At 40.4% G+C, this 12021-nt stretch overlaps 1 pseudogene; it reads left to right on the top strand.

Annotated features, from left to right (window-relative positions):
* The first annotated feature begins 2664 nt into the window (after positions 1-2664).
* On the top strand, positions 2665-10580 carry LOC128589775 (heat shock cognate 71 kDa protein-like; annotated as a pseudogene).
* Positions 10581-12021: the final 1441 nt, after the last annotated feature.

Below are 12021 nucleotides of genomic sequence, written 5' to 3' on the forward strand. Positions count from 1 at the left end.
TTCTTTGTCAACATTCTGGAAATGCTGACAAGGCATTGGAATTAGTTTCTCTGACACAGGGTCTGCTTGCCATCTTCATTGCATCTGCAAGGATGGGGGCTAGCCTACAGATTAAAGCACCAAGTTTAGAGGGAATAGACAGTTGGGCGCCTGTTGGCATCTCAAGCAGCCACTCTGCCTTCAGGGACCAACAAGGATGAACTCTTTGTCTTGCAGTTATTGGGGCCTGGTACTCACTATCCCAGCTACAACACTTGTAGGTGGTTGCCACATTATGGCTTCCACATGGTCTGCCCCCTCCAGCCCTCCTCTCCTCCCAGTTAGGTCCTAGATAGCAATCCTGTGTCTCAATGAGACCCATTGGGGGTTAAAGGAATGCATTTCCTTCCTGTACCTTGAATCTCTTTGGCCAAAATGAAATTCTACTTGTCCCCAAAAGAACAGAAGAAAAATGACTACTAGAACCACAGGGTTGGATGATTTAGAGGTTTCTTGAGATAATTTAAGACCTAGGTTCTAGCCCTCACAGCACTATTGATTAGCAGAGAGCTATTGAACAGTTTAAATTAATTTGTCAACCAGTCAACTAACTTTGAGTGATTGCCTCGGTCAGGTGCCGGCTATGTGTCTGGGAGGCAAAGCTGACCAAAGAGTACGTTTTACCTTCATGGACTATATGTGGAGATAGACAAACAGTCCCCCAAATTTATTATATCATAGTTATATAGTGAATGTTGGCATGATGAGAGGAATTCCAGCAGAGGACCACCTTCTGTGGGCTGGTTTCCTCATCTGTGCATTGAGTGTGTGGTACCACATCATAAAAGGAAGGTAAAGGGGACTTTGATATGCCTGTTATGGTCAGACTTTGAGAAGGAACTTGGACCCAGGTTGGGTTCCAAAGCAAATGCTGAGCAGTGGTTCTTAAACTCTGGGGCACATTAGAAATAGAACCTGAGGCAAAGCTTATTTTTAAAGATCGATTACTGGACCTGACCTCAGAAATCTTGATTCCTTAGGTTTGGTGTAGGGTATCATCATCTGCATTTTTTTTTTTTTGTTTTTGGTAGAGACAGAGTTTCACTTTATTGCCCTCGGTAGAGTGCCCTGGCATCACATAGCTCACAGCAACCTCCAACTCCTGGGCTTAGTTGATTTTCCTGCCTCAGCCTCCCGAGTAGCTGGGACTACAGGCGCCCGCCACAACGCCAGCTGTTTGTCATCTGCATTTTTAAGAAGTACCTTGAGTTGATCCTGAGTGCAGATGGTTCATGTACTATGCTTTGAAAAAGACTGTTTCTAAATTCCTGTGATGTATTAAAATTTCCCCAAAGGTGAGTCATTTTCTTTGAGTTAGCAGAAAAAGTGCTCATGATTGAGCCTAGATTTTGACTTCTCCCCCAAAGTGTGGAGTTCAAGATTTTCTCTGTGGGACCAGCTAGTAATAATTTCCAGGTTGTGGAAATTATTGGACAGAATTCACACCTATTGATGTGCATTCAATATTCTTGATTCAGATGGTTGGGGAAAAGTAGTGTGAAACTGTAATAGGGAGTCTCAGCAATTTCCTAATAGAAAAACACCTAAATGTTCTAGATAAGACAACAATAAAAAGCCTGGGTTAACAGCACGAGCTTTGAGGCCAGTCTGCCTGAGTTTCAAATCTAAGCTTTTCCCTTAGCAAAGTTGAGACCTGGGGCAAGTTACCTTACTTCTCTGTATCCCAATTTCCTTATATCAAAATGGGACTGATAGTAATGGCAGGTACCAGAAAGGGTGTTGCATGAGGCAAAGGAGTTAGTATATACTATAAGCACTTAGCATGGCGCCCAGTGCTTATAGATAAGAAATATTATCTGTTATTAACAAAGCTAAGGGCACAAAAATTCTTAGGAACTAGAAACCAAGAGGGAAATGAAAATTAGGAAAGTGAACACATAGGCTGTTCCTAGTGGCCACCCCAGATCAGCGGTGCTGGTGTTAGAGTTGGTACTGTTTACACAGAGGCTTGGACCCTGAGACTGTTCATGTTCAGGGACAGAAACCCAAGTCTTGAGCCTGTGGGAGGTGGCGCGTTGGCACTGAGACTTCAACATAAAGCCAGGACCCTGAAGGACAATGTCCTTTAAACAACTGTAAAGCATAAAAATTCAATCTCTAGCATAGAGAACCAAGAAGTAGGCATGTTTATCTTGGACTGAGCTCTAGGTCAGGAGGGGAAAATGTCTCCCTTAAGAATTCAAAACCACTGGCATGAGCCTTTCGTGGGTTTGGGGTTTGAATAAATAGTTCCTGCACAACCTAGAAATCCCTAGGCTAAGAAATAACATAAAATTTGGTCTGGGCCAATTATACTCAGTTAGAAGCAAACAGCTTGATTATACTGGTTTTGCCAGATTAAAGCCCCACTGGACATGAGCTCACAATCTGAAATTCATACAACACACAAGAAAAAAACACAAGCAAGTCTGCAGGCCCAACAAACAACAGGACAGAAATAGATCTTCCAGAACCTTTGATTGTATAACTATCAGAGGAGACCATAAACAAAGTGTGTTAAAATTATTAATAAAATAAAATAAGGAGTCTCCTTGAATGTAGCGGTAGCTCCTGGGTCTTTGGTGTGTTCTTCGAAACCTGAGAGAACTTTACGAATAAACAACCATGTCTAAAGCACTTGCAGTTGGTATTGATCTTGGCACCAGCTACTCTTGTGTGGGTGTCTTCCAGTATGGAAAAGTAGAGATAATTGCCAGTGATCAGGGAAACTGAACCACTCTGAAGTATGTTGCCTTTGCTGACACTGAGTGATTGATTGGTGATGTGCAAAAAAATCAAGTTGCAATGAACCCCATGAACACAGTTTTTGATGCCAAGTGTCTGATTGGACGCAGGTTTAATGATGCTGTTGTCCAGTCTGATATGAAGCATTGGCCCTTCATGGTGGCAAATGATGCGGGCAGGCCCAAGGTCCAAGTAGAATATAAGGGAGAGACAAAAAGTTTCTATCCAGCGGAAGCGTCGTCCATGGTTCTGACAAAGATAAAGGAAATCGCAGAAGCCTGTCTCGGAGAAACTTACCAATGCTGTGATCACAGTGCCAACTTTAATGACTCTCAGCATCAGGCTTTCAAAGATGCTGGAACCATTGCTGGTGTCAGTATTCTAAAAATTATTAATGAGCGGAGTCTGGGGAGATAGGACTCCAGGCATCTCTGGCTGGTGGGAACTACCTATCATCACTCCTATGAGGATACAGGGAGTCAGCGAGAGACTTCTGGACCCCAAGAGGAGGACTAAAACAGTGGAAAACCGGCAAGTGGTCGCGTGTGTTCAACCCGTCTAAACCCGCCCACAACTTCCACAGGCACAAGAACTTAAAGAGCAAGAGGAAGTGAAAGGAAAATTAGGGCAAGGAAACAGATAAAAGAAATCACTCATGAGGAAGAATCAGCAGAAAACTCCAGGCAACATGAAGAACCAGTCCAGAACAACCCCGCCAAGGGACCATGAGGTAGCTACTGCAGAGGATTCCACCTATACAGAAATGTTAGGAATGACAGAAAGGGAATTTAGAATACACATGTTGAAAACAATGAAAAAAATGATGGAAACAATGAAGGAAACTGCTAATAAAGTGGAAAATAACCAAAAGGAAATCCAAAAACAGAATCAAATCAGAGATGAACGATATGAAGAATATAAAAAGGATATAGCAGAGCTGAAGGAAATGAAACAGTCAATCAGGGAACTTAAAGATGCAATGGAAAGTATCAGCAACAGGTTAGACCATGCAGAAGAAAGAATTTCAGAGGTAGAAGACAAAGTTTTTGAGATAACTCAGATAGTAAAAGAGGCAGAAAAGAAGAGAGAGAAAGCAGAACGTTCACTGTCAGAATTATGGGACTTTATGAAACGTTCCAACATACGAGTTATAGGAATTCCAGAAGGGGAAGAAGAATGCCCCAGAGGAATGGAAGCCATACTAGAGAATATTATAAAAGAAAATTTCCCAAACATCACCAAAGATTCTGACACACTGCTTTTAGAGGGCTATCGGACCCCAGGTCGCCTCAACTCTAACCGAGCTTCTCCAAGACACATTGTGATGAACCTGTCCAAAGTCAAGACAAAAGAAAAGATTCTGCAAGCTGCCAGGAGTAAGCGCCAGTTGACCTACAGGGGCAAATCCATCAGAGTGACCTCAGACTTCTCTAATGAAACTTTCCAAGCAAGAAGACAATGGTCATCTACCTTTAATCTACTTAAACAGAACAATTTTCAGCCCAGAATTCTGTACCCTGCTAAGCTAAGCTTCAAAATTGACGGAGAAATCAAATCATTTACGGATATACAAACATTGAGGAAATTCACCACAACAAGACCAGCTCTACAGGGAATACTTCAACCTGTTCTGCACACTGACCACCACAATGGATCAGCAGCAAAGTAAGAACTCAGAAATCAAAGGACAGAACCTAACCTCCACACTGATGCAAAAGATAAAACTAAGCAATGGACTCTCACCAAATAAGACGAATAGAATACTACCACACTTATCAATTATCTCCATAAATGTTAATGGCTTGAATTCCCCACTGAAGAGACATAGATTGGCTGACTGGATTAAAAAACACAAGCCATCCATTTGCTGTCTGCAAGAAACACACCTGGCTTCAAAAGACAAATTAAAGCTCCGAGTCAAGGGTTGGAAGACAATTTTTCAGGCAAATGGAATTCAGAAGAAAAGAGGAGTTGCAATCTTATTTTCAGATACATGTGGATTTAAAGCAACTAAAGTCAAAAAAGACAAAGATGGTCACTTTATATTGGTCAAGGGAAAACTACAACAAGAAGACATTTCAATTCTAAATATCTATGCACCAAATTTAAATGCTCCCAGATTCTTGAAACAGACCTTACTCAGTCTGAGCAATATGATATCTGATAATACCATCATAACAGGGGACTTTAACACACCTCTTACAGAGCTGGACAGATCCTCTAAACAGAAATTAAACAAAGATATAAGAGATTTAAATGAGACCCTAGAACAATTATGCTTGATAGACGCATATAGAACACTCCACCCCAAAGATAAAGAATATACATTCTTCTCATCACCCCATGGAACATTCTCCAAAATTGATCATATCCTGGGACACAAAACAAATATCAACAGAATCAAAAGAATTGAAATTTTACCTTGTATCTTTTCAGACCATAAGGCACTAAAGGTGGAACTCAACTCTAACAAAAATGCTCGACCCCATCCAAAGGCATGGAAATTAAACAATCTTCTGTTGAATAACAGATGGGTGCAGGAAGAAATCAAACAGGAAATCACTAACTTCCTTAAGCATAACAACAATGAAGACACAAGCTACCAAAACCTGTGGGATACTGCAAAAGCAGTTTTGAGAGGAAAATTCATCGCTTTAGATGCCTACATTCGAAAAACAGACAGAGAGCACATCAACAATCTCACAAGAGACCTTATGGAATTGGAAAAAGAAGAACAATCTAAGCCTAAACTCAGTAGAAGAAAAGAAATCTCCAAAATCAAATCAGAGATCAATGAAATTGAAAACAAAAGAATCATTCAGAAAATTAATGAAACAAGGAGTTGGTTTTTTGAAAAAATAAATAAAATAGATAAACCATTGGCCAGACTAACTAGAAATAGAAAAGTAAAATCTCTAGTAACCTCAATCAGAAATGATAAAGGGGAAATAACAACTGATCCCACAGAGATACAAGAGATCATCTCTGAATACTACCAGAAACTGTATGCCCAGAAATTTGACAATGTGAAGGAAATGGATCAATATTTGGAATCACACCCTCTCCCTAGACTTGGCCAGGAAGAAATAGACCTCCTGAACAGACCAATTTCAAGCACTGAGATCAAAGAAACAATAAAAAAGCTTCCAACTAAAAAATGCCCTGGTCCAGATGGCTTCACTCCAGAATTCTATCAAACCTTCAAGGAAGAGCTTATTCCTGTACTGCAGAAATTATTCCAAAAAATTGAGGAAGAAGGAATCTTCCCCAACACATTCTATGAAGCAAACATCACCCTGATACCAAAACCAGGAAAAGACCCAAACAAAAAGGAGAATTTCAGACCAATCTCACTCATGAATATAGATGGAAAAATTCTCAACAAAATCCTAGCCAATAGATTACAGCTTATCATCAAAAAAGTCATTTATCATGATCAAGCAGGCTTCATCCCAGGGATGCAAGGCTGGTTCAACATACGCAAGTCCATAAACGTTATCCACCATATTAACAGAGGCAAAAATAAAGATCACATGATCCTCTCAATAGATGCAGAAAAAGCATTTGATAAAATCCAGCATCCTTTTCTAATTAGAACACTGAAGAGTATAGGCATAGGTGGCACATTTCTAAAACTGATTGAAGCTATCTATGACAAACCCACAGCCAATATTTTACTGAATGGAGTAAAACTCAAAGCTTTTCCTCTTAGAACTGGAACCAGACAAGGTTGTCCTCTGTCACCTTTACTATTCAACATAGTGCTGGAAGTTCTAGCCAATACAATTAGGCAAGACAAGGAAATAAAGGGAATCCAAATGGGAGCAGAGGAGGTCAAACTCTCCCTCTTTGCTGACGACATGATCTTATACTTAGAGAACCCCAAAGACTCAACCACAAGACTACTAGAAGTCATCAAAAAATACAGTAATGTTTCAGGATATAAAATCAATGTCCACAAGTCAGTAGCCTTTGTATACACCAATAACAGTCAAGAGGAGAAGCTAATTAAGGACACAACTCCCTTCACCATAGTTTCAAAGAAAATGAAATACCTAGGAATATACCTAACGAAGGAGGTGAAGGACCTCTATAAAGAAAACTATGAACTCCTCAGAAAGGAAATAGCAGAGGATATTAACAAATGGAAGAACATACCATGCTCATGGATGGGAAGAATCAACATTGTTAAAATGTCTATACTTCCCAAAGCAATCTACCTATTCAATGCCATTCCTATCAAAGTACCTACATCGTACTTTCAAGATTTGGAAAAAATGATTCTGCGTTTTGTATGGAACCGGAAAAAACCCCGTATAGCTAAGGCAGTTCTTAGTAACAAAAATAAAGCTGGGGGCATCAGCATACCAGATTTTAGTCTGTACTACAAAGCCATAGTGCTCAAGACAGCATGGTACTGGCACAAAAACAGAGACATAGACACTTGGAATCGAATTGAACACCAAGAAATGAAACTAACATCTTACAACCACCTAATCTTTGATAAACCAAACAAGAACTTACCTTGGGGGAAAGACTCCCTATTCAATAAATGGTGTTGGGAGAATTGGATGTCTGCGTGTAAAAGACTGAAACTGGACCCACACCTTTCCCCACTCACAAAAATGGATTCAAGATGGATAAAGGACTTAAATTTAAGGCACGAAACAATAAAAATCCTCCAAGAAAGCATAGGAAAAACACTGGAAGATATTGGCCTGGGGGAAGACTTCATGAAGAAGACTGCCATGGCAATTGCAACAACAACAAAAATAAACAAATGGGACTTCATTAAACTGAAAAGCTTCTGTACAGCTAAGGTGACGATAACCAAAGCAAAGAGACAACCCACACAATGGGAAAGGATATTTGCATATTTTCAATCAGACAAAAGCTTGATAACCAGGATCTATAGAGAACTCAAATTAATCCACATGAAAAAAGCCAACAATCCCTTATATCAATGGGCAAGAGACATGAATAGAACTTTCTCTAAAGACGACAGACGAATGGCTAACAAACACATGAAAAAATGTTCATCATCTCTATATATTAGAGAAATGCAAATCAAAACATCCCTGAGATATCATCTAACCCCAGAGAGAATGGCCCACATCACAAAATCTCAAAACTGCAGATGCTGGCGTGGATGTGGAGAGAAGGGAACACTTTTACACTGCTGGTGGGACTGCAAACTAGTACAACCTTTCTGGAAGGAAGTATGGAGAAACCTCAAAGCACTCAACCTAGACCTCCCATTCGATCCTGCAATCCCATTACTGGGCATCTACCCAGAAGGAAAAAAATCCTTTTATCATAAGGACACTTGTACTAGACTGTTTATTGCAGCTCAATTTACAGTTGCCAAAATGTGGAAACAGCCTAAATGCCCACCAACCCAGGAATGGATTAACAGGCTGTGGTATATGTATACCATGGAATACTATTCAGCCATTAAAAAAAATGGAGACTTTACATCCTTCGTATTAACCTGGATGGAAGTGGAAGACATTATTCTTAGTAAAGCATCACAAGAATGGAGAAGCATGAATCCTATGTACTCAATCTTGATATGAGGACAATTAATGACAATTAAGGTTATGGGGGGGGGGAAGCAGAAAGAGAGAGGGAGGGAGGGGGGTGGGGCCTTAGTGTGTGTCACACTTTATGGGGGCAAGACATGATTGCAAGAGGGACTTTACCTAACAATTGCAATCAGTGTAACTGGCTTATTGTACCCTCAATGAATCCCCAACAATAAAAAAAAAAGAAAAAAAAAAAATTATTAATGAGCCAACTGCTGTTGCTACTGCTTATGGCTTAGACAAAAATATTGGAGCTGAAAGAAATGTGCTGATCTTTGAGCTTGGAGGTGGCACTTTTGATGTGTCAATCTTCACTATTGAGGATGGAATCTTTTTTTTTATTTTATTTTATTTATTTATTTATTTATTTATTTATTTTTTGTAGAGACAGAGTCTCACTTTATGGCCCTAGGTAGAGTGCCGTGGCGTCACACAGCTCACAGCAACCTCCAACTCCTGGGCTTAAGCGATTCTCTTGCCTCAGCCTCCCGAGTAGCTGGGACTACAGGCGCCCGCCACAACACCCGGCTATTTTTTGGTTGCAGTTCAGCCGGGGCCGGGTTTGAACCCGTCACCCTCGGTATATGGGGCCAGAGCCTTACCGACTGAGCCACAGGCGCCGCCCCCGAGGATGGAATCTTTGAGGTCAAATCTATAGCTGGCGATACTCACTTGGGTGGAGAAGACTTTGACAACCCAGTGGTCAACAATTTTATTGCTGAGTTTAAGTGCAAACATAAGAAGGACATCAGTGAGAATAAGAGAGCTGTCGCTCACTTCTGTGCTGCTTGTGAATGTGCTAAATGTACTTGATCTTCCAGCATCCCGGCCAGGATTGAGATTGATTTCCTTTATGAAGAAATTGACTTCTATACCTCCATTACCTGTACCCAATTTGAAGAAGTGAATGCTGATCTGTTCCACAGCAACCTGAACCCTGTAGAGAAAGCTCATATATATATATATATATGTGTGTGTGTGTATTTTTTTTTTTTTTTGAGACAGAGTCTTACTATGTCACCCTCGGTAGAATGTTGTGGCATCACAGCTCACAGCAACCTCAAATTCTTGAGCTCAAGTGATTCTCTTGCCTCAGCCTCCTCCCACCTGTAGCTGGGACTACAGGTGCCTGCCACAATACCTGGGTATTTTTTTTTTTTTTTTTTTTGTAGTTGTTGTTGTTTGGCAGGCCTGGGCTGGGTTCTAACCAGCCAGCCCCAGTATATGTGGCTGGTGCCCCAGACACTGAGCTACAGGCACTGAGCTGAGAAAGACCTTCTAGATACCAAATTAGACAAGTCACAGATTCATGACATTGTCCTGCGTGGTGGTTATACCCATATCCCCAAGATTCAAAAGCTTCTACAAGACTTCTTCAATGAAAAAGAATTGAATAAGTATCAACCCTGATGAGGCTGTCGCTTAAGGTGCATCTGTCCAGGTGGCCATCCTATCTGGTAATGTTTAAGATTTGCTACTACTGGATGTCAGTCCTCCTTCTCTTGGTATTGAAACTGCTGATGGAATTATGACTGTGCTCATTAAGCACAATACTACCATTTCTACCAAGGAGACACAGACTTTCACTACCTATTCTGACAGCCACCCTGGTGTGCTTGTTCAGGTTTAGGAAGGTGAGTGTGCCAGGACCAAGGATGATAACTTGCTTGGCAAGATTGAACTCGCAGGCATGCCTCCTGCCCCCCATGGTGTTCCTCAGATTGAAGTTACTTTTGATATTGATGCCAATGGCATTCTTAATGTCTCTGCTGTGGATAAGAGTACAGGAAAAGAGAATAAGATGACCATTACTAATCACAAGGGTCATTTGAGCAAGAAAGACATTGAATGTATAGTCCAGGAAGCTGAGAAGTATAGGGCTGAAGATGAGAATCAGAGGGACAACATCAAAGAATTCACTTGAGTCCTATTCAACATCAAAGCAGCTGTTGAAGATGAGAAACTTCAAGGCAAAATCAATGATGAGGACAAACAGAAGACTCTTGACAAGTGTAACGAAATTATCAACTGGCTTGATAAGAACCAGACCACAGAGAAGGAAGAATTTAAACATCAGCAGAAGGAGCTGGAGAAAGGCTGCAATCCCATCATTAGCAAGTTGTACCAGAGTACAGGAGGAATGCCTGGGGGCTTCCTGGTGGTGGTGCTCCTCCTTCTGGTGCTTCCTTTGGCCCCACAGTAAAATATTGAAGGATCCAAATTTGTAGCAAATTATGTGACACCTTTAAAGTTGGGCTGCTAGAGTGAATTACTGGGCATTCTCAATACTTGAATATGGAACAAGTGCACAGGGGAAGCAAATAACAGTGCACTTTAAAGCCCTGTATTGTGAGTGAAAAATGCAATGTCTTAAATAGAGCTGTATTTAAAAATTGGCCAAAAGTAAATAAATAAATAAAACAAAATAAAGCTTTGAAAACATAAATATCTGGAAAATGGATAAAATCAGGCAGATTTTATGATAAAATAAATAGTAATCTTTCTTAGAAATTAAAAGAAAGCCTTACTCATTAAAATTTAAAATTCAGTGAACAGACTAAATAGTAGATTATACATGGTTGAGAAAGAATTAGAAAACCTGGGGACAAAGCTAGGAGATCATCTGTATAGAGACCAGAATTGAAAACTCTGAAAGAGATATTAGGATACATGGAGGATAAAATGAGAAAGTCTAACATATTTGTGAGAGGAGTTCCAGAAGAGCAAACAGAGAAAATGGGGTGAGGATTTATGACAAATAAGAATGTTAGATTCAGGAATTACAATGAACCCCACACTAGATAATGGGACCAAACATTCTATAAGATACACCACATCTAGACAGAACACCAAACACAAAGAGAAACTTTATAAAAGAAACCGGAGAGAGAAGACTGAGATCCATTGGAGTTGAAAATACCATAGGAGAAGCCATCAAGACCACATGAGTGTGAGTGTTCCCAGGACCTGTGAGCAGGAGTGGAGCCTGCTTAACAAGGGATCTATGGTGGGTTACATGCAAGGTAGATTGGGGTGAGAGGCAGAGGCTGAGATGAAGAATGACCTCTAAAGCAGGCTGAGGATTTGAACTTGGTACAGAAGCTGGGGGGGAGCTCTTGCATTGTTGTCTCTAGTGAGACAAGATAAATAGGCTTGTTGACGAAAAAGCAATTTCCAAAGGATTGTTTTGCAGTGACCGAGTGTGGAAATGAACCTATTCTGGGACTCTTTGTTCTCAACTTCAAACTGCTGTTCTTAGGGGTTTTTTTTCCTTTTCTTTCATCTTTTCTCTTTTTTTAATAGCACAGAGAGGTTTTGCAACAATGTAAGAGACTTGAGAAAAGTGTTAAATCAGTTTCGAGCAAATGCTTGTTATTTCATTCTGGATTAACCATCCTGTGTACAGTGTTGACCTTTTTTGGAAATGGCGTAAATTTTTCGTCCCCTTCTCCCCCGCCTTTTTTTGCCCTCTCTAATGCTCGATCATATTCCCTCACCCTACTTTCAATTGGGTCAAACAAAGGCATTCTTTGGGTTGGGGAAATATCCCTGAAAACTCTCTGTATACAGATTGGTATTCTTATGTATTTGCTGTTCTTCTGAACTGTTGTTGACAATGAAAAGTTGGAGAGCATTTGATGAAGAAACTCCA

The sequence above is a fragment of the Nycticebus coucang genome, chromosome 7, assembly GCF_027406575.1.
Source record: "Nycticebus coucang isolate mNycCou1 chromosome 7, mNycCou1.pri, whole genome shotgun sequence".
NCBI classification, from domain to species: domain Eukaryota; kingdom Metazoa; phylum Chordata; class Mammalia; order Primates; family Lorisidae; genus Nycticebus; species Nycticebus coucang.